This window comes from Phascolarctos cinereus, unplaced genomic scaffold, assembly GCF_003287225.1.
Source record: "Phascolarctos cinereus isolate Bilbo 61053 unplaced genomic scaffold, phaCin_HiC Scaffold_2;HRSCAF=192, whole genome shotgun sequence".
NCBI lineage: Eukaryota > Metazoa > Chordata > Mammalia > Diprotodontia > Phascolarctidae > Phascolarctos > Phascolarctos cinereus.
Window position 1 is genome coordinate 293732220 of NW_027555625.1, and position 22720 is coordinate 293754939.

The 22720-nt window shown below is 38.1% G+C and overlaps 1 long non-coding RNA gene across 9 annotated transcripts in view; it reads right to left on the minus strand.

Annotated features, from left to right (window-relative positions):
- The window catches only part of LOC144455913 (uncharacterized), a 390611-nt gene extending 379456 nt beyond the window's left edge, over positions 1–11155 (minus strand). For all 9 annotated transcript variants that reach the window (XR_013484760.1, XR_013484768.1, XR_013484765.1 and 6 more), the window contains exon 1: positions 9669–11155. This is a non-coding gene — a long non-coding RNA (uncharacterized LOC144455913). The remainder of the gene's footprint in view (positions 1–9668) is intronic.
- Between the last annotated feature and the right edge of the window lie 11565 nt (positions 11156–22720).

Consider the following 22720-nt stretch of genomic DNA (forward strand, 5'->3'; position numbering starts at 1 on the left):
TGGATTCAGGAGGACCTGAGTTCAAATGCGGCCTCAGACACATAACACTTACTAGCTGTGTGACCCTGGGCAAGTCACTTAACCCCACTGCCTAGCAAAAAACAACAACAACAACAACAACAACAAAAGAAGTGTAGGAACTCTAGGTTATTCCTAGTGGTTGGTTCCCCAAGTGCACCCTAAAAAACATCATGTAACCCATAATGCACCAGAAGTGTAAAACTATTCTAATACTCTCAAACTATACAGTATAGCTCATATATGCAACAATCTTCTACTACAAATGAGTTTAAATGTCTAGTTTGGGAATACCAGAAGCATGCCTAATCATCGCAGTGGGATCAGGACTCATGTCCTTCATTTCTTCCACCTGCTAGGAGGCCATAGGAGTAAAAACTCTTGTTAGCTCAAAGACACTAGTAAAAGTTCCTATGATCTGGGGTAAAGTCTCCAGCAAGGTTGTGTATTAAGAAAAGGATGAAAGAGGCAAAGATAGGATTCAGTTGGGGAGTAAGAAAGTGGAAACTCTGAGGCTGGGGATAAGGAGTTGTAAGGGTGGGGTCTCCTGCCATCAAAAAACTCCAGGGATCACTGGTCACATTACTTTTTTTCCCTCTAATGTCAGGGTTTCACGCACCTGCTGGGCCAAACAGACCTCACTATTACCATCTGTTGCTTCCAAAGTTTTCTCTGAGCCAGGTTTTCTATGCTTCCCTGTGGAACTCAAGCTTCGACCCTGCCTTTTTAAAATTTTCTAAGGGTGTTTTACTCTTTATCGCAGTAACCTGAGCACTAGAGCTTATTCTAAATCATAAAGGGAGGCTTATAAAAAATGAGTAATCTCTCTGCCCCACCTGGCAAAGACATAGGGATTACTCTCCTACTCTCTCTCAATCCTAGGTTACCCCAGACCAGGGATGGGGAACCTACAGCCTTGAGGCCACATGTGTCCCTCTAGCTCCTCACGTATGCCCACTGACTGAATCCAAACTTCTCAGAACAAATCCCCTTAATAAATATTTGTTCTATAAAACTTGGACTCAGCCGAAAGGCCACACCCAAGGACCTAGAAGGCCAAAGTTTCTCCACCCCTGCCCTAGACCATCCATCATCTCTGTTCCTATTCACATGGACACTCTCAATGTCTCTCTTAAGAACTTTGGAATTGATTGTGTGACATGGGAGATACTGGTACAAATTCGCCCAGCATGGCCTTTTCAGAGAAGGTGCTATGCTCTATGAGCAAAGCAGAATTGAGATAGTTCAAGAGAATGACAAGATATGCAAACTTAGAGAATCCACCCCAAAGGTTCACACGGACTATTTGTGTCCATCCTGTGGTAGAGCATTCCGAGCTCATATTGGTCTGATCAGCCACAGTCGGACACACTGAAACTTGACTCTAGCATAGTGATGTCATTTTGGTCCTCTTCGAAAACGAAGGACAACAACACAACTCCAAATTCAGGTGACCTAATCTCAAGTGGGCACTGACTGGCCTAGAATAATCCTTTTATTCTTCCTTGTTCAACTATTAATCACACACTCCATAGAAGCTATTCCAAACTTCCTCTCTACTTAGACCTCCTATATCACCTCTTCTCCCCTCCTCAGAGGAAGACATTACTTCTTCCTTTACAGAAAAGACAGATCATCCTTCACAAGCCTTCTCCTCACCACTTAAAATCTCAAAACCTCTCCATCATTTCCTATTCTTGCTTCCTTTACTCTACTCTTAGATAAAAAGGTCTTTCTTTTCTTTGCCAAGCCTAACCTCCCCACCTGTGATCTTGATCTCACCTTCTTAAGGAAAATGGCCCCTCAATTAATACCTCTCTCTCATCTTAAATCATTCCCTGTTGACTGGTTTATTCATTCCATCTCCCAACTCCAGGAATTTTCACTGACCATCATCATCCATGCCTGGAATTCTCTCCCTTTTCTACCTTGCCTTCTGACTTTCTTCAAGTCCCAGTTAAAATCCCACCTCCTAAAAGAAGCCTTTCCTGATCCCCCATTAATGTTACTGCCTTCCCTGTGTTGATTATCTCCAATTTATCCTGTGTATATTTGTTTGTACGTAAGTCTTTGCATGTTGTCTCCTCCATTAAACTGGGAGCTTCAGAGTAGAAACTGTGTTTTGCCTTACTTTGTATCCAATGAGGGGCAGCTAGGTGTCGAAGTGGATAGAGCTCTGGAGTCAAGAGGATCTTAGACACTTGACACTTACTGTGTGATCCCAGGCAAGTCACTTAACCCTGATTGCCTCACCAAAAAGCAAAAAAACAAACAGAAAGTATCAACTTTATATCCAACGCACTTAGCACAGCACCTAGAATATAGTAAGTGCTTAATAAATGCTTAGTGACAGGTTATCTCCTTCCTCTTAGCCTCCAAAGACACAAAAGGCTTCTCTATCCTTAAATAAACTTCATTTATCTCCACTTACACTGCCACCACCCCAGGGCAGACCCTTATCACCTCATGCCTGGGCTACTGAGGCTGCCTTTTGGTTGATCTCTGCCTCAAGTTTTTTTCCATTCCAATCCATTATCAATTCAGCTACCAAAGAAATTTTCCTCAAGTGCAGGTCTTACCACATCATGCCCTCTTCCTTCTCCTCTTCCTCCTCCTCCTCCTCCCAACTCAATGAACTCCAGGGACTCCTGATTACCTCCCAGATGAAATATAAAATTCTGTTAGGCCCTTAAAGTCCTTCACAACTTGGCCCTTTCCTATCTTTCCAGTCTTCTTATATTTTATTTCCCTTCATGTTCTCTACACTTATGCTAGTCCTCAAACACAGAACTCCACCTCCCAATTCTACCTTTCCAATGGCTATCTCTCCTCCATAAATGGAATACTCTCTCTGCTTACCCCTCCTCCCGGCTTACTTGAAGACTTTGCTCCAGTCTCCCCTTCCACAGAACTTTCCCAGTCTCCCCTCCCCCTTCTCTCTTGTATGTGCATATTTCCTTGCATGTAGCTTCCCCCATTAGCATGTAAGCTTCTTATGCGTTTGCCCTTCTTTATATCCTCAGCACTTAGCACATTACCTGGCAAAGAGTCAGCACTTAAATGTCCCTTGACTAATTACTGGATCTGGTAATCCTCTCAAGCTATTTATTGTCCTATATCTCTTCTCTCTTTCAGTTTAATCACTAAAAAAGCATTTTTGTAAACTTAGTATATTAAGTTTAATAACTTAACATTAACTACCTCCATTTCCCTACCTCTGCTCACTTCTTAGTTCCCTGGAATGAAACTTCCTATTCTACCACTCAACTGATATTGCTTTCTCTCTTAACCACTAAATCTAGTAGCTTTTCTTGGTCCTTATTCTTGACCTCTCTGCAGCTTTCCACATTGTCAAAGCATCTGCACTCTCCTGAAAATACTCTCTTCCCTTGGCTTTTGTGGCACTGCTCTCTCTGGGCTTTACTACCAATCTGACCACTCTTTAGTCTTCTCTGCTAGGTCATCATCTATGGCATGCACACCCCATATATGGCTCTGTCTGGAGACCTATTCTCTTTCTGCACTAGTTCCCTTGAGGGCATCCTCAGCTCCCATGGGTTCAATTATCATCTCTACACAAATAAATTTCAGCTCTATATAGCCAACTATCATCTCTCTTCTGAACTACAGTTCTTCAATCTGAATATTCCATCAGCATTTTAAGTCCAAATTTCCTTCCTAATGCTCCCATCATCCAAACTTCCCCATTTCTATGGATGACACCACAATCCTTTCAATCTCTCAGGTTCAAAAATTGGCAGTAATCTTTCACTCTTCTCTCTCTCTCATTCCCTATAGGCAGTCACTTGTCAAGTCTTACTGATTCCATTTCAACATCTTTGAATCTGTCCCCTCTGTCCATTCACATAGACTCCTACTCTAGTTCAATCTCTTATCACTAACCTTTTGTTATTCCAATAGCTTCCTAACCCATCTCCTAACTCCACTCTTTCCCTCTCAAGTCCATTCTCCACACTGCTGCCAAATTGATAGTCCTAAAATAAAGATGTAACCATGTCATCCTCCCTACTCAAACATATCAAAAGTTCTGTATTCCCTCAATAACAAAAAATATAAAATTCTCAGCCTAGTATTTAAAATCTTCCACAACCTGGTTCCCATCTCCCTTGCCTGTTTTTCATCCACTTTTCCTCTTAGTGAAACTGACCTGCTAGCTAGTCCCCATACACTACATTGTACTTTTTTCAAGTAGTTCTCCACATCCAGAATGCATTCCATTCTGACCTCCACCTCCTAGCTATCTTTAAAGATCAATGCTGAGGCTTTTCTTTATCTCCCCCATTTATTAATACTCTTCTACCCTCTTGAAATTACTTTGTATTAACTTGTATAGGTGCCATATTCACAAGCAGGACACAGCTCCTTAAAGGCAGGCTTTGTGGTTTATAGAAGATACTTAACAAATGTTTACTGAAATCAACTAGACTGAACTTTGATTGGTTCAGGCAACTCTCTAAGGCTTGTAGGAGGGAGTACTCTATGCTGACCAAATCACAAAGCATTTACTCCATAAATGTGTTCTTAATTTATTTCACGTATGTGTTCAGTCTTGCCAACCCCCAGCTGGACCACAATAAGGAGAAGAACTAGGCATTTTATTTCTTTTATTTCATTACTGACTTCATTGTATTCTACTGCTAGTACATTATTTATGGAGGAAGTGCTCATAAATGTTGTAAGTCACCTGTGACTTTGTAATTACAGTCTATAGCAAGGTACATACACAAGGTACATACACACAAAGGACATCAAGTGCACAATTCTATAAAAAACAAAAACAAAAACTGAAAAGACTTTTGCCAGCAAGCGGTGTTCAGAACAAGGACAGTTGGACTGTTTCTGTTTCTGCCCAGGTCATAACATATCTGGAGTAACACATTTTAGGAAGAATTCATAAATTGAAGAGTGTCAGTTTAATCAATTGGAATTACTTAGGTAAGACCACAAAGGCATGACATAACTGTAATCCAGTATTTGAAGGGCTGCCTTGTAGAGCTTTAAACTTATTTTGCTTAGCTTTTTTGAGGGCAAATTTAGGCAGAAGTTACAGATGAAGAGCCTCCACTTCAACAGCAGTAACAATTAGAGCTAACCAAAAGTGGAATGGGCTACCTCCAGAGGTCCTCATTTCATTAATGGAGGCCTTAAAAACAGAAATTAGATGACCACTTGACAAGAATGTTAAATGTGTTCTTTATTTACTTAATTTAACATGAAATCACTGCTCACATATGGTTCCACAACTAGATAACCTCAGAGTTTTCATCTAAATATTCTTTAATTCCATTTAGCACAGACCTCAATAGTTTAGCTTAAAAGCTGTATTATTATAACAAACTACATTTAGTGAGGCAGTTGAGAACAACATTAGTAAGGCAGTGAGTAGCACAATTATTTGGGTAAATTTAGTCATACACAACTGTACCTCTCCTAGCACTATATTTCTCAAATACTATGTAAATCTATTCTTTATAATTTCCATAGGATTTAGATAGGATCTTGGATGACTACCTATTCTAAGCTCCTTATTTCATAGAAGAAACTGAGGCCCAAAGAAACTAAGTGACTTGCCCAGGGTGACACAAACAACAAGGAGCAGAAGACTCAAAACCCAAGCCATTTGACTTCAAATACAAGGCTAACTATTCCACACACTACAAAAACTACAGTGACTCATTTTCTACAGGAAAGGACCCTTTTATGATATTCATTTTTCAATTTTAAAATGTGTTAGGCACTTACAATCTAGTCACTCTAATGTGAATAACCCACTAAGTCATCTATTTTTCATTGATAACTTAAATTTTTCATGTATTAGGTGTTATTAAAGTAGGGCATGGCTATATAAAATAGTCTTAAGCAAAAGCTCTTCCTAGGGGCAAATCAAAATATTCACTTCTCTTTCCCATCAAAATAGCATCTGAAATAAACTGTGACATTTTCACTGAAAAATCTTATGATCGAATTTCAAAAATACAAATTCTAACTTAAAACATTTTTGTGAGGAAATGAATTCATCCCTTGGGTCCCTATAGATTTTATTTTATTTTCTGAAGGGCCAGAGCAGAATTTATTATCCTTCACAAAAACTTTAAAAAGCAGGAGGTAGAAATCAGATTTCAGACATGGCAACAGTAAATATGATTCTTAAAAAGTGTGATGTGTCCCTGAGATCCTTTCAGAGGGTCTTCAAAGGTAACTAGTTTCATAATAATACTAAGATGCTTTAATTTCTAATTCAGAAAATATTTATAGATATAAGCCACATAAACAAAAAGTTTTTGGGGGAGGGTCCTTCAATAATTTTTAAGAGCATGAAAGGAGTTCTGAGACAACTGAAATTTTAAAAAAACCTGAAGTGAAAAGAGTGCTTTAATTCCTGCCAAAATATGTTGCTTTTTTGCTGAGTCACAGAAGCTTTGTCTAAATGACAGAAATGACGATTCTTCCAGTAGGTCCAGTGGCACAGTAGGTCCAGTCATTTTGGTTGGCCATGGCAGCAGCCAAGAATGCAACAATCAGGCAGGCTGTAAAAATGACCAAACAGAGTAATAGACCGAGAGGGAGGAACAGTAATAATTAACCTAAGGAATGAAGTAAATGTTACTAAACAATGGCATTTCGTTTCATATGAGTACTTGAACATTTTAAGATAAAAACAAAGGCAAACAGAAGGATCTTTTTAATCATAAATAACAGCTGACTTTACACAGCACTTTAAGGTTTGCAAACTACATTTTTCTTATTTGGTCCTCATAACAACCCTGTGAGGTAGGTAATACAGGTATTATTATCCTCATTTTACAGATGAGGAAACTAAGGCTCAGACAGATTATGTGACTTGCCCATGAAAGAGCCCTGGTCACAAAGCTGGCAAATACCAGATGACAGCCTAAGTTCCATGCTCTTTCCACTACACCAAGCTGAAGCATAAGTGATATTGAACTAAATTCTAATAATTCTGTATAATAAGAAATTTCTTTTAACTACATGTGCAAGCTGACAACTTTGAGTTCTTCAGTAACTACTGCATCACTCTTACAAAGCAATCAAAACATTTTTTCATGTAACTGTCAATTTTTAACATAAAACTTCAATACTGAATACAGTTAATAACTACTTTAGGTATTACTTAATCCAACCTCCTTATTTTGCAAATAAGGAAAATGAGGAGTAACTTATGTTAATGTCTTCCATTCCCAATCAACCAACAATTATTGTGTACTTACTGTGTACTTACACATTTTAGGGGACATGAAAAGAAATGACAGACTTGTTCCCTGACTATCTGCAAGGAACTTAAACAAAAAAAAATGTGGCAATGCTCTTAAGTCCAAAATTAGTTCTAAGACAAGACAGCAGGATAGTTTAAAGATGAGCTTTGAACTGACCAAAAACCATTAACAACAAAAACCCCCACTGCTTTTTATTAAATGAATTTCTTTGAAGTTAATTTTGAATGTAAATATAAGTCAACTATTAGCAACACAGATAAACTTGATTTATGTGTGTCTGAAATAACAGATTAATAAAAGAAACAAAGATTAATCAAAAACAACTTTTACATTACTCCCTTCCTCCACTAATAACCTTACTGCAAGTAGTAGTAGTATCCTCTGTAGAAATCAAGAATATTGCTCTTTAGCTAAAACATCTTACTGCTAATAAATGGCTCATCTTCAATGGTATTATTAAGTTGCTACACTTTCCAGTACTGTAACAAAAATATTACCAATTTCAAAACTTTGATGGTTGTAACAAGATTTAAAAAGAACAAATTAGCCAGAGGTCCCTTAACAATATCATCTTTTTGTAATGTTTACTAATAAACCAATGTATACAAATGTATGCTTTAAGTAAATTTCCAATTCAATTCCAATTCAACATATATTAACTACCTGAAATGTGCTATCTTTAAAACAACTCACATTTTATACTAATTGTATACCAATTTCTCAAATGAATCCTGATTTGCCCAGACATTTTTAAAATCAATTTTAAATGTTTAATTGCCAAAATGTGGCCTACTGGATTTTTTCTCCTACAATTCTCATCATTAAACACTGTCAGTTTCTAAGAGTAAAATTATGCCAGAAAAATTTTCAATGGCCTTCTTTTCCACCTCCTTCCAGAATTAATCTTAGGCTTTTCACATAGTAAGCATCGAATAAACGCTTATTTGGAGCAGCTAGGTGACAAGGTGGATAAAGTGCTAAACATGGAGTCAGGAAGACCTGAGTTCAAATCAGAACTCAGACACTTACTAGCTGTGTGACCTGGGGAAGTCACTTACCCCTATTTGCCTCAGTTTTCTCATCTGAAAAATAAGCTGGAGAAAGGAAATAGCAAACCACTCCAGTATCTTTGCCAAGAAAGCCCCAAATGGGGTCAGAAAGAGTCAGAACTCAACTCAACAACAACAAAACCCTTGTTAACTCAAAGATCTAGATATATTTTTGCATAATACTTCTTAAGGGAGCCTGTAAAACAAAATAAATACAGTAACAGAACACAAAAAATATTAGTTTTTTTAAAAGGCTTTTATTTTTGGCAACAGGGGTAAATTATACAAAGCACACCTTTATTATCCAGTTTAATTGTATAGAATAGTTGTTTAATTTCCAAGTTTTAAAAAGGTATACAATGTAGATTATCTTTCACAAATGAGAGGAAGAACTACATTTAAAAGAAAGTATCTTACCCAGTGATAAAAGCAAAATATTGTAATTTCGTGTGTGCTGAAGGAAATAAACCATTCACACATGTTCAGTGTTTTCTAGTTTTAGCAATAAAAGTATTAAATAGCACCAAAAGGACTGAATAGTTAACTGAGGATGCTTACCTTTGAAAAGGATAGGGCTAATACTTCTCTGACAGAATTCCCCCAAAGTGCTAATACAGAAAACCCAAACTGTAATTGCATAATACTTCACTTTTAAATTTTCAATGAAAAGCAACTATCAATCTGCTGCTACAAAAACTAACAATTCCCTCCACCAAACCTGGCATTATACAAAGAACCATAGATTTGGGATTTCTAGCTCCAGCACTACGGGCCACTATGGAGCCCTGTGATATTAGGTAAGTCCTCAGTTATCTATAGAATGAAAGAGCCAGACTAAATGACCTCAAAGATACTTTTTAGCTCTGCCATTCTCCGATGCTAACCTGAAAAACCTTCTGACAAGGATCAGCAGCCTCCTCACTCCAACCTATCCTGATAAATTACATATATTTAACAGTCTCTCAACAACTGCAGGTAATTTCCCCACTTAAGCTCTTCTATTATTTCAGAATTCGACTTCCCAGCACTCCAGACTAATTGAGGCCAATTTCTTTATCACCAAGAGTACTGGTCCAGCGCTCAATTAGAGGATGTGCTTGAGCACCCCAGGGTCCCCCTTGCCAAGACCAGAGACTAACAATGCAGTGCCCGAGTTCGAATCCCAGCTGTTTATTTACTACCTGTATGACACTGGGCAAAATCACTAACCCTCCCCGAATCTCAATTTCTTCCTTTGTAAAATGAGGGGGCTGGAGATGCCCTTTGTCTAGGGTCCCTCGGAGGTCTCTCAGAAAACAGGTTAGCAAACAGAAGCGAGGTTAGAAGGAACGGACTTTTCACTTACCAGGTGGTATAGTGAAACCCGGAGGCAGCTGGATTGTGGTTGGCAGAGGCGGCCTAACCATCAGCTGGGGGGCACTAGGCTCTGAGCAGCTGCCCCCGAGGGCTTTAGTGACAGTGCCAGGGAGGCTCCACACCCCGCAGGGCTCGAGGCCTGCTTGGCCGAGGAAACCCTTGGGCCGGGGCCGTTATCTAGGGCGCAGGAGAGGGACGCGACCCCGCCAGTCTCGGGGCCGGGAGGCACGGCCGCGAGCGCACCCCGAGAAGAGGTCTTTCGGTACTGGGGGTTCTGGAGAAGGCTGAGGGGGCCGGGGTCGGGCAAACACGGAGGCGGCGCCAGGGTGGCAGGACAGCGTTGGGGTCAGGGGGCTGCGGGAGGGCGGGGTGATTGCTGCACTTGGCCTCGTGGGCACTGCCCACTGGCGCGGTCGGGTGGTTGAGCTCGGGCCCGGGGAGACAGGAGCCCCGCCACTACCGGCGCCCCGCTAGCGGCTGGAGGGGACCCAGGGGCCAAGGCGAGGCTGTCCCCCACTGGAGGAGTGGCGAAGGCCGCGGGGCTCCTGGGGCCGGCCAGCTGGGACTCGAGGCAGTCCAACCAGGTCGCTGGCAGCTTTCTCATCCACTTTGGAGAACAGGATCTCTTCCAAAGGGATCAGGGCACCGCCATCTTGCCCCAAGTGGGACCCAGGCCCTGACTTGACGCACTTGTTATTCGCTGCGCGCGCAGCAGACCCAAAGGCCATGACGTCAGTAGAGAACGATTGGCTCAGCCCCTCCCCCCTAACGTCTCGGGGGCCCCTCAGCTCGAGCCCCCTTCGCTGTCTGGAGGCGGTGTCTAGTCCGCCGTCCTTCCTTGCCTGGGCTGCCGTTAGCCACTGAGCGGGGACCGAGGGAGGCAAGATTCAGGGGCCTAAACGGTCGTGATCTCCCCCGAACCTCAAGCCTGCCGGGCCGCGCCCCCGCAGAGGCAGCTTCCAGCGGCTCCCGGGGCAGGAGAAGGGACGAGTGAAGCGTGGGACCCGAGGGCGGTCACCGTCCGCACCCCAGGGCCGCCTGTTCGCGTGGAGGGAAGCACTCGTGTAATGGGCAGCCCCTCTTTGCTCCCGGCAGACAACAACTTCATTGCACTTGTTCCTGCCGAACAAACTTACACGGGCCCATGGTCACGTGTGTGCAGGAGCCTCCCACATGGTGCGTCCAGCGGCCTGACCTGCATCCTGAGCTGCAAGCGGGCAGCACCACCTGCCTCCTGGACATTTCGAAGTGCATGTCCCGTAGGCAACTCAAACTCAACCTGTCCAAGTCAGAATTCATAAGCCAACCCTCTTCCATCCAGGGTTTCTTTCCAGGGTACCATCATCCTCCCACTCAACTTCTAAGTCGTTGTCCACTGTTGACGCTCCTTCACCACTACGTGCAATCAGTTACAGTCTTGTGGATTCTATCTGCACTACCCCTTGGTCTCTAAGCTCACAGGACCACTACCCTAATCACTTCACAACCTAGATGCTGAAACATGCAATTAAGCTTTAGAAAGGCTACTAACTTAAAAGTGAAATTGGCCACATTTTATCACACAAAATGGGAAAATGTGTGTAACTTCCTTGTTGAATATTTTAATTTTCATATAAAAAGAAAGCATGTAATTCATAATTATGTATTTTTAAAAAGGTTCTTCAATCAAGTCCTGTTTGAAAAGCAATAAAAAAAGCTACAGGGAAGATTCTATGGTGATTTAGAGTTAACAGTAAGGCTGTAATACAGAGGCGTTGTGATGTAGTGGTTAGACATCAGGCCTTGGAGTCAGGAAGACCTGGGTTCAGGTATCATCTTTAATTTATATTAGCTCTGTGACAGTGGGCAAGTCATTTGACCTCTCAGTATACTGGGCAACGCTATAAATTGTCAATGAAAGCATAGGTTCAAACAAACAACAGTCATAGCAATAGAAAACTTAATTCTTAAATTTATCTCTTTTGTTTGACACTTTCCTTTTGAAAAAGTAGAAAGCTCTATTGCTATTTGCATTGTTTCATTCTCGAATCTTCCCATTAAGCCGTAGGCTGGACACATCAATATGATAATGATGATTATCCTGGATGTAGGAAGGGCAATAACAACATTGTGGGCCATTAGAGTCATCCAGCTCTGTTTTAACACATCTCAGTCATTATCCCATATTGGGGGGACAGATGGAGGAATGAAGAAGCAGTGGGTGACTGCCATGTTGAAACAGAAAACCTCCCACTAAATTACAAAACTGGCAACCCATATTTGCATGTTAACTTAGTTCACTCTCAACTACTTCACATTTTGGAAGGCAAGACAGCATGCAGTAGTGGAATGAGTGCTAAATTTGGAGACAGGAAAACCTGGGTTCAAATCTAAGCTCTGACATATACTATGGAGAAGTTTATAATCTCTCAATGTCCTCTTTTGTAAAATGAGGATAATTCCTGTAATGTCTTCCTCACAGAGTTGTTGTTTCAAATGAAATAATATATATAAAGAACTTTGCAAATGTCCAAAAGTGTTATGGAAATGTCAGTTATTAGTATTATTGAAAAAGTATTACTAAGACAGTATTGGAATGCTACAAGATAAATTATGAAGAATTCAAGGGAGATTAATTGCCACTGTTTTATTTCCTCATCTGTAAAAAGAGATAATAATACCTGTCATACCTACTTAATAGGATTTTATGCAGTTCAAATGAAATAACATAGGTAGAGTACTTTGCAAATCTTAAAGCACTATGAAAATGTTAACATATTATTGGAAAGGTCAACCTCTACTGTGGGCAAATTGCTATAATAGAAGAGTAGAACACTAAAGAATAAATGGTGAAGAATTCAAGGGAGATTAATTACCATTATATTGTTTCTCTTCTAGGCACAGAAGAATTATTCTTGCTGACACATATATTTAAGTAGTCAGATACTTAAGTAGAAAAACAGACAAAATGTGAATAGATTCATTCTTTCTTTGCTTCTACTCCATTCATCCTTTTCTTTGCACAATACTAATGCTCTACCTTGATGTTGCATAAATAATCATTTCATCAGTGATACTGGGTACTTTGAGTGTCGTTGGACTTACTCATTATAAACAGTTGAGTTTTTGTTAAATAATCTCGATAAACTTTCCTCTCTTCACCTGAAATGTACTTTAGTGCTTGATATGTCAGTGGCCTCTGTGAACCAGGTTTCAAAAAATGCAAAGTTCTTGTTATTCTTACATTTTGCATATAATGAGATCCCACATTATATGTTGCTAACCTGAAAACGCATGTTCAATAATAAAAATACTTATTAGAAATAAACTGTTTTACATGAACATGAGATTCTTTTTTATTTTTCTAGTCCTTCCTCAACATCACTGCTCACTGTGAATTCCACATCATCTGTATACTTTGTCCAGTTATTTCCAGTAGTATTAATAATTTCTTGTTCGTATTTTCCATTTTGATAACTTTTTGAGCCAACAGTGTTATGAATCCAGAATGATGTTCAAGCATGAATAAATAGGGGCAGCTAGGTGGCACAGTGGATAGAGCACTGGCCCTGGAATCAGGAGGACCTGAGTTCAAATCCAGCCTCAGACACATGATACTCACTAGCTGTGTGACCCTGGGCAAGTCACTTAACCCCTATTGCCTCAATAAATAAATAAACAAATGACGTATTCCTTCATTTTCTGCCAGCTTTTAAGCCTTCTCCTATGTTTAGTTCTTTAAAGAAAACCAGACCCGGGTTTCCATGATTTCTTTCAAGTAAGAAAGTTTCAATTTTTTCAATTTCATATTTTGAACTGAAAATTTTAATCATGCTAGTTTATAAAATCTCTTTTTTTTTTTGTAGTGAGGCAATTGGGGTTAAGTGACTTGCCCAGAGTCACACAATTAGTAAGTGTTATGTGTCTGAGACAGGATTTTTGAACTCAGTTACTCCTGATTTCAGGGCCAGTGCTCTATCCACTGCGCCACCTAGCTGCCCCTAGTTGATAAAATCTCTTAACCTTTCACAGATTAGTCACTCAAGGTTAACTGGTTCCATTGGAGGTTAAAAACTCCAGTACAGTTATTTGGCTATCATACTCCACAGCAGAGACCCTCACTGATGAAGCTGGTAGATTTCTTGGTTTGCAGATTCCAAACAATATAAGTCTCCAAAAACTTCTAGAAATTGCTGCAGGAGGCCCTCAAAGTCTATTAGAAGGGCGCAGTCACAGGTCAATTAAGGCTTGGTTCAGTAGACAACCTGCCCCATTAGTCAAAAGACCAGGAAAGCTACCTTGGCTCTCTCTCTCTCTGAGAAAAACTGCCATGGATGAAAATTCATAGCTCAGCCAAAAAAACTTGAGTATTCAGCATTCCAAGTCCCCACAGAGGTGTCTAGCTGGGCACCTAGCCAGGCATTCTCTTCATTGAAGGTTGGTTCCCTGCCCAAAGTTTGGCCCAGTTCCTAAGGTATTCTATGCCTGTAGCTCTAACAGTCACTGCTGGAAACCACAGCTGCCAAGTCCCTCCCCCACTCCCATCTAGGGGTAGAGATCTTGCCTGGAATGAAGCAAGACCTCCAGAGCCATGCTGGGGGGTCAAGGCCATAACATCTACAAATGAATGGGCTCATGGTGCTATTTGAATTCTTCCTAGTTTGGGGAGTACAGGGAGGAGAAAAAATATAGCTAAAAAGTTCACTGGAGGCAGAGTTAAGAATCACTGTGGGAAGAAGTCAATGTCAAGAACTGGTCAAATGAGTCATGAGGCAGAAACAGGCACTATGCTAAGTACTTTACAAATAATTCATTTGAAAGAAGCAGGGGTGGAAGATAGCATATGACACAGAAACAGGCTTAAAACCAAGAATAATAAAGTATGAGAGGTAAGGTTCAGGGTTAAATACAGGACAAGTAGGCAGGTACCAATTTGATGCATTCAATCTATCAATGCCATGCATGTTTGTTTGTTTGATTGTTTTTTGCCTAGATGTGTGAGTCTCTTTAGCTGGAGAGCTCCCATTACTGGCATCTTTGATATTCTCCAAGGCCATGGGCTGGACATCAAAAGCTTCACTTACTAGGTACCTACTATCCAGGTACTTACTGTGCTAAGCACTGGGGACACTAGGACAAAAATTAAATAATTCCTGCCTTTAAAAACGTATATTCTTCTGGAGATAAAACTGTCTACATATGTGTGTATACATACACATAAATATGCATGCTCACATATAAATAGATACAAAATATACACAAATTAAATACAAGGTAATTTTGTGGGGAGTGAAGGAGAAAAGCAATAGCTGGGAGGATCAGGAAAGGCCTCACGTAGGAGGCAGCACTTAAGAAGGCTAGAGATTCTAAAAAGTGGAGGAGAGAACACATTCCATGCATGGAAAATAGCCTATGTAAAGGCACGGAGGTGGGAGACTGTTGTATGTGAGGAACAGCAAGGAGGACAATTTTCTGGACTTAAGAGGATGTGAAGGGGTGTAATACATGATGTCTAGAAAAGTAGGCTGACCAGGTTGTGAAGGGCTTTAAATGCTAAATAGAAGAATTTGTATTTTATCTTAGAGGCAAAAGAGAATCACTGGAGCTTCTTCAGCAAGAGAATCAGACTTTTTTTTAAGGAGTATCATTAGCAGATATAAGGAAAATAGATTATAAAGGAGAGAGGCTGGAAGCAGAGAGACAATTTAGAAAGCTATTGCAGTCATCCAGGTGAAAAATTATAAGGGCACAAACTAGCGTGATATTTGTGTACAGAGGAGAGACGCAAAAGTTGAATTATTAAGAATTGGCAAATGATTGGATACTCTATTGTCCAAATAAAAAATGGCTCTAAAGTTGCTAACCTGGGTGATTGTAAGGACATGTTCCTCCTGGACAGAAATAGCGAAATTAGGAAGAAGGATGAATTCTTGGCCCCAAGGCAGTAGGGGAATGAGTCCTGTTTTGGACATGTTAACTTTAAGATGCCTACAGAACAAATGGTTCAAAATGTTCAACAGCTAGTTGGTAATATGTTAGAGGTCAGCAGAGAGATTGGAGCTCTCATTTCCAAGCAACAGATTTAAAATAGTGCCCTTTCTTTCTTTCTTCCCTCCTGCTCCCTCCACTCTATAGTAAACATAATCTGGCCTATAAAACCATTCACATTCTAGTTTATGAGATGAGTTTCTCATCAAGTCAATGGGAAGTCTTCGCAGAGAGATGATAACTGAGCCAATGGCAGGTGATGTTATCACCAAGAAAGAAAACATAAGAGCCTGGGACTGAGCCTTGTTGTACATTCAAAGTTAGTGGGTATAACTTGGTTGATGTAGCAAAGAAGACTCAGAAGGAACAATCAGACTGGCAGGAGAACCAGGAGATAACAATGTCATGAAAATCCATAAAGGAGAGAATATTCAGGAGAGGGTAGTTAACAGTGTCAGGTGCTACAAAGAAATCAAGTAAGAAGAGAATTAAGAAAAAGCTGTTGGATTTGACAATTAAGAGATCATTGGTAATTTTGGAGACAGCAGCTTCACTGGAAAGCCAAATTGCAAGAGGTTGAGAAGTAAGATAAAAGAAAGTGAAGGCAAGAAATATAGACAGCTTTTTCTAGTAGTCTGGCTAAGAAAGAGAAGAGAGATATAAAACAGTATTAACTGTCTCATTAAATATTCAGCTATTCATTTGAACAACATTCCTTGATAAAAATGTGTGTGTGTAAACATATATATAAATGCTAAAATTTTATTTTTTAATCATTGATGAAAATCTTTAAAAATATACTGGACATTTCCCTGATTTACAAAAACAGTATACTAAATATAATTTTATTTAATCTTTCCCTAATGATTATAACTCAATGTTCACATTAATGATAAAATATTGTACCTATATATAGTATAGGTATAGGACAAATGGGTACTAATCTGCTGTCATATACATGTGCATACCTGTAACTGATATATAATTACATGACAGAAAAAGGATAGCAGAAAGGAATTATAACCCTAAGTCTTTACCCTAAGCTCTGTGTTTGGTGACTGATCTTTGGTACCCAGACTTATAAAAGTATCCTTAGAAGAACCTATAAGGCTCCCCAGGTGCCACAATCATATTCAGAAGCTTATTTTTAGAGCCCAGGGTTATTGAGATATACTCCCTACTTTCTGCTAGTCAGAGAATCTTCACAATAATTATATGACATATGGAAACAACTGATTAAGTAATTCTAGCACAGGTGTAGGAGGGACAAGGTATAAACAGACTATAACAGTTCATGAGAAAAGGAGTAGGGGTTTCAAAAGACTACAGGCTCAATTCAAATCAAAAATATGATATGACAGCCAAAAGAAAAACAAAAATAAAACCATTAATGCCTTCTTAGGCTAACAGAAACCTAGCATCCATAATGATTAGGGTGATGAGAGTCCTGCTGTCTGTCCTGGTCACACCACATCTGCAGCATTGTGTTCTGTGAACCACATTTTTGGAAGAACATTGACAAGCTGGCTAAAGTGTGTCTGTAATACAATGATTAGATGGTGAAGGGACCTAAAATCATGTTATAAGTGGACTGGTTGAAGGAACTGGGGATGTTTAAGCTTGAGAAGACAGGAGACAGCTTAAGAACTGACTTCAATTCCTTTAAAATCTATCATGTGGGGAAAAGATTAGACTTGTTTTGATTTATTACTGGACAACAGAGGTAGGACTGATTTATGGAAGTTAAAGAGTAGCAGGTTTTAGTTTGACATAAGGAAGAACTTCTTAATTATTACTGCTGTCTAAGCAGAATGGATTGCCTCAGGAAGTACTCAGTCCCTTTCTGGAGGCCCTTAAGACCGGATGACCACTTGCTGGTTGTGTTGTAAAAGGACCTTCTGTATCAGTCATGGATCTAACTCTGGGATTTTATGATGCTAACTGACCCTGTCCTGGATTTTAAATAGTTAATGAGTATTGCTATGTAAAAGAATACTGTAAAACAGTTAATTCACTCGATTTTCTAAGTCTTCTTCCAAAAACTAATTTTCTTTCTTATGTTACACTCTTCTTTTTCTTATACAATAACAACAAAAAATAATTTTCTGGTCTATATTGAAGTCCTGCATAATCAATCAAAAGTTCTAATGGCCATCATCTGAACTGAGTTTTCTCTTATGCCTCTGGGTAGAATTTCTGAAAGAAATCACCAATAATATTTAACCTGAAGCTTTTTCTGAGCTGGAGGGGATGGAGTTGGTAATGATGGATGATATATCCTGATTATTAACCGAATGTGTAGCTTTTAGGATGATTCATGATGATTCATCACTCCCATGGCTAGAAATAGCCCCTTGTTCCTTCCCAATGGCATTGACATCTTTTCTAAGACAGAAGTGATCCACACTACTAACCATAAAAGTAGAAAAGCTCCACCTTTGGAGGTGATTGTATGAAACAAGAAAATGAACTAGAGAAAGAAGCATTTGGACAATAAAGCAGTCAATTTTCTGATTTCGATGCCTTACTAAAACGAGTTATGCTCATTGAATAAAGGGAGTAGGACCTTGAAGTTCTGGATTGAGGGTGTGGGCTTAGCAACTGGCCAGGGCATCATCAGAAAGTATTTCCCTTTGTTCTCAGATCTATCCTTAATTATCTGTGTAGAAAATTAAAATTCATTCAACATACATTTATGAAGCACATATTAGATAAGGGCAAATGTCCTAATTTTTTTAAAATAGTGAGATGTCTACAACTTATAATTCAGTAAAATTGACTTTGATTTCCTTATCCAACCTTCCCTTAAGGGTTTCCAAAGATGGGGAACTTCACAAAGCCATACTGGCTCTTTATGATAACTGCTTATTTTTCTAGTTGCTCACTAACCAGCTGTTTAATAACCAATTCTAGAATTTTGGCAGGAACCAAGTTAATCTTAGGGTCAAATATGGGTTGACCTAGAATTAGGGATGGGGAACAGTCCACAGGTTCCCCACCCCTGAACTAGATGATTTCTGAAGGCCCTTCTAAGTTTTGAGATTTTATGATACTAGGCCACCCTGTCCTGGATTTTGAATAATTAGCATTGCTTTGTAGAATAAAACTGTTATGAAGTTGAAATAAAATAGTTAATTCATTGTGATTTTCTGTTCTTTTACCAGCTGAGTTCATGTCAAAATAACCTCATTTTTGTTTTTGACAAATTTACTACACTGATATATCAGGGAAATATTAATAGCTTACCTAGATTTTAGCAAAGCATTTGACAAAGTTCCCATTGTCTTACAGAAAAAATGTAGAGATATGGATGATATGATAATATAGTTTAGATTCAGACTTGCTCAATGGCCAGACACACACAAAAAGAAGAGTTGATTAGTGGCTTAAAGTATGGGTTGAACTACATGACCCTTGAAGTCCCTGCCGATGCTAAGAATTGGTGATTCTGTCTGGATCAGGAGTGAATCTGAGGCAACACCAGGAAAACTAAGGGAACTGAAGAAGTCATAACTCTTAACTTTTTAAATCATCAACTGTATACCAGTTTCATTCTCCACATTATTATTTTATGATAAAATTTGGTAGGTTTAGCTTTCTTAAAACAAAGGATAAGAAGGAATCATTGACAAGCAGAACAGCTCTTAAAGTGACATGTTGTAATTTATTTTAGATTTATAAAGGTGAAGGAATATTGTTGTGCTATAGGAAATGATGAAAGGGACAGCTTCAGAAAAACCTGGGGAAAGCTTGTATGAACTGATGCAAAGTGAAATAAACAAAACCAGGAAAACAATTTATGCAATAACAGCAATGTTATAAAGATAAATCAACTTTGAAAGATATAGTATCAAACATTTAAAGATTAACTAATTCCAATATGAAATAAATTATTTGGAATAATAGGTAAAGAAGGGATCCTACCAAATTCCTTTTATGTAACAAATATGATACTGACACCTAAACCAGGAAGAGTAAAAACAGAAAAAGAAAATTATAGACCAATTTCATTAAAAAAATATGGATGCAAAAATCCTAAATAAAACACTACCTAAAAGATTACAAAGATTATATGTTATGAATTAAGTGGAATGTATACCTGGAATATAGGGATGGTTTAACATAAGGAAAACTATTAACAAAATTGATTACATCAATAATAAAAGTTTTTAAAAGTTACATGATTGTATCAATACATGCAGAAAAAGCTTCTAATAAAGTTTAATACTCATTTTTATTAAAAACACTTGAGAGTATTCATATAAATGTATTTTTCCATAAATTGATAAAAAAGCATTTATCTAAAACCATCAGCAAGCATTATTTATGATGCGGATAAACTAGAAGCCTTCCTAGTAAGCTCAGGTATGAAACAAGGATGCCCACTGTCACCAATACTATATCGTATTAGAAATCCTAAGAACAGCAATAAGAGAAGAAAAATAGGAGGAATTAGAATAGAGAATGAGATAATAAATTATCTCTTTTTGCACATGATATGTTGATGTACCTAGAAAATCCCAAAAACTCAACTAAAAAGTTAGTTGAAACAATTTTAGCAAAGTAGCAGGATATCAAATAAATCCACATAAACCATCAGCACTCCTATATGTCACAAACAAAATTGTGCAAGAAGAGATAGTAAAAAATATCTCATTTAAAATAACTCTAGACAGTATAAACTACCTGAGAGTACACCTGCCAAAATAAACTCAGGAACTACATAACAAAATTATTTTAAAAAAACTTTTTATATAAATAAAATCAGATTTAAATAATTGGAGAAATATTAATCATTTATGGCAGGACCAATATAATAAAAATGACAATTTTACTCAAACTAATTTACATATTCAACATCATCCCAATTAAATTACCAAAAAAAAAAGTTTACTTAATTAAATAAAATGATAACAAAAATCACTCGGAAGAACAAAAAGTAAAGAATATCAAAGGAAATAATGAAAAAAATGTAAAGGAAGGAGGTTTAGCAGTACCAGATCTTAAATTCTATTATAAAGCAGTAATTATCAAAACTATCTGGTACTAGCTAAGAAACAGAAAGGCAGATCAATGGATTACAGTAGACATACAATTACAGAGAGGCAAATAAACATAATAATCTTGTATTTGACAAGTGTAAAGACTTAAGATTTTGGGATAAGAATTCATTATTTGGTAAAAAATTGTTGGAAAAAACTGGAAATCAGTATGTCAGAAACTGGGAATAGATTAATATCTTACAAGATTTAATGAGATATGGTCAAAATGATACATGACCTAGATAAAAGAGATTTTACAAGAAAATCAGAGGAACACATAACATATACTTATCAGATTTACTGAGAGGCAAACAATTTATGAATAAACAAGAGATAAAGAGCAGAGTGAGGGATAAAATGGATAATTTCAATTACATTAGATTAAAAAGGTTTTGTACAATTAAAACAAATGTAACCTAGAGCAGAAGGAAAGCAGAAAATTGGGGGGAAATTTTTATAGAAAGTTTTATCAGATAAAGGTCTCATTTAAAATATATAAAGAACTTTGTCAAATCTATAAGAATGAGTCATTCTCTAATTGATAAATGGTCAAAGGATATGGAACAGTAAGTTTTCCAATGAATAAATCAAAACAATTTAGAGTCATATAAAAAATGCTCTATATCATTATTGATCAGAAAAATACAAATTAAAACAACCTTGAGATATCATTTTATACCTACCAGATTGGCTAAAATGAAAGAAGGGGAAAGTGACACATGTTGGAAGGAATGTGAAAAACAGGACACGATTCATTGTTGGTGGAATTATGAACCAATCCAACCATTCTGAAGAGTAATCTGGAATTATGCCCAAACGGTTATTAAATTACCTATACCCTTTGATCCAGCAATATCATTACTTGGTCTATTTCGGAAGATAATTGGGGAAAAAGGAAAAGAACCTATATGGTCTAAAATGTTTATAGCAGCTCTCTTTGTAGTGGCACAGAACTGGAAATTGCAGGGATGCCCATCAATTGGGGAATGGCTGAACAAGTTGTGGTATATGATTCTGATGGAATACTACTGTGCTGTAAGAAATTATGAGATCAAAAAACAAAAAAAAACACACAAGAAATTATGAGCTCAGTGATTTTAGAAAAACATGGACTTGCAAGAAATAATGAAGAATGAAATGAGCAGAACCAAGAGAACACTGTATACAGTAACAACAATATTGTTTTAAGAATGACTTTGAGTAGGGGCAGTTAGGTGGTGCAGTGGATAGAGCAACGGACTTGGATTCAGGAGGACCTGAGTTCAAATCCAACCTCAAACACATAACACTTATTAGCTGTGTGACCTTGGGGCAAGTCACTTAACCCCACTGCCTACCCAAAAAAAAAAAAAAGACTTTGAGCAAATAAGCTATTTTGACGATTATAAATACCTAAATTAAGTATAAAGGACATATGAAGAAAGATGCTATATGTATCCAGAGAGAGAACTGATAAATATAAGTATGTATAGCATAATTTTACATATACATATATATATATACATACACACACACACACACCCCTATTTGTAGTCTAATGGTAGCCATCTCTAGGGAGGGGGAGGAGGGAAGAGAAAAAAGAAAAAAATAAATTTACATGCTAATTTTGTTGTATATTTGAAAGGAATAGCAATTATACATAGCAGATTTACAGTTTCATGTGCAATCATCTTTTTTATTGTACTGTATTATGGAAATGTTTGTTTTATTCCATAAATTAAAAATAAAATTAATAAGTAATAAAAATAAAGAGGAAATAAAAAGATATAGTAATTTAGATCAACACAATGGCCAAAATCCCAAAGAACACATGATGAAATATGACATGCACATCCAGACAAAGCTAATGGACCCAGACGACAGAAAGAAGTACATTTTCTTCTCCTTCTTTTCCTTCCTTTTTTTTTCTGGAACATGGCTAATGTGGAAATTTGTTTCGTATGACCACACACAGTGAGGTTTTTTTTCTTGCCTTCTCAATGGGTAGAAAGCAGGGAGGAAGAGGGAGAAACTTTGAAACAAAATAAAATAA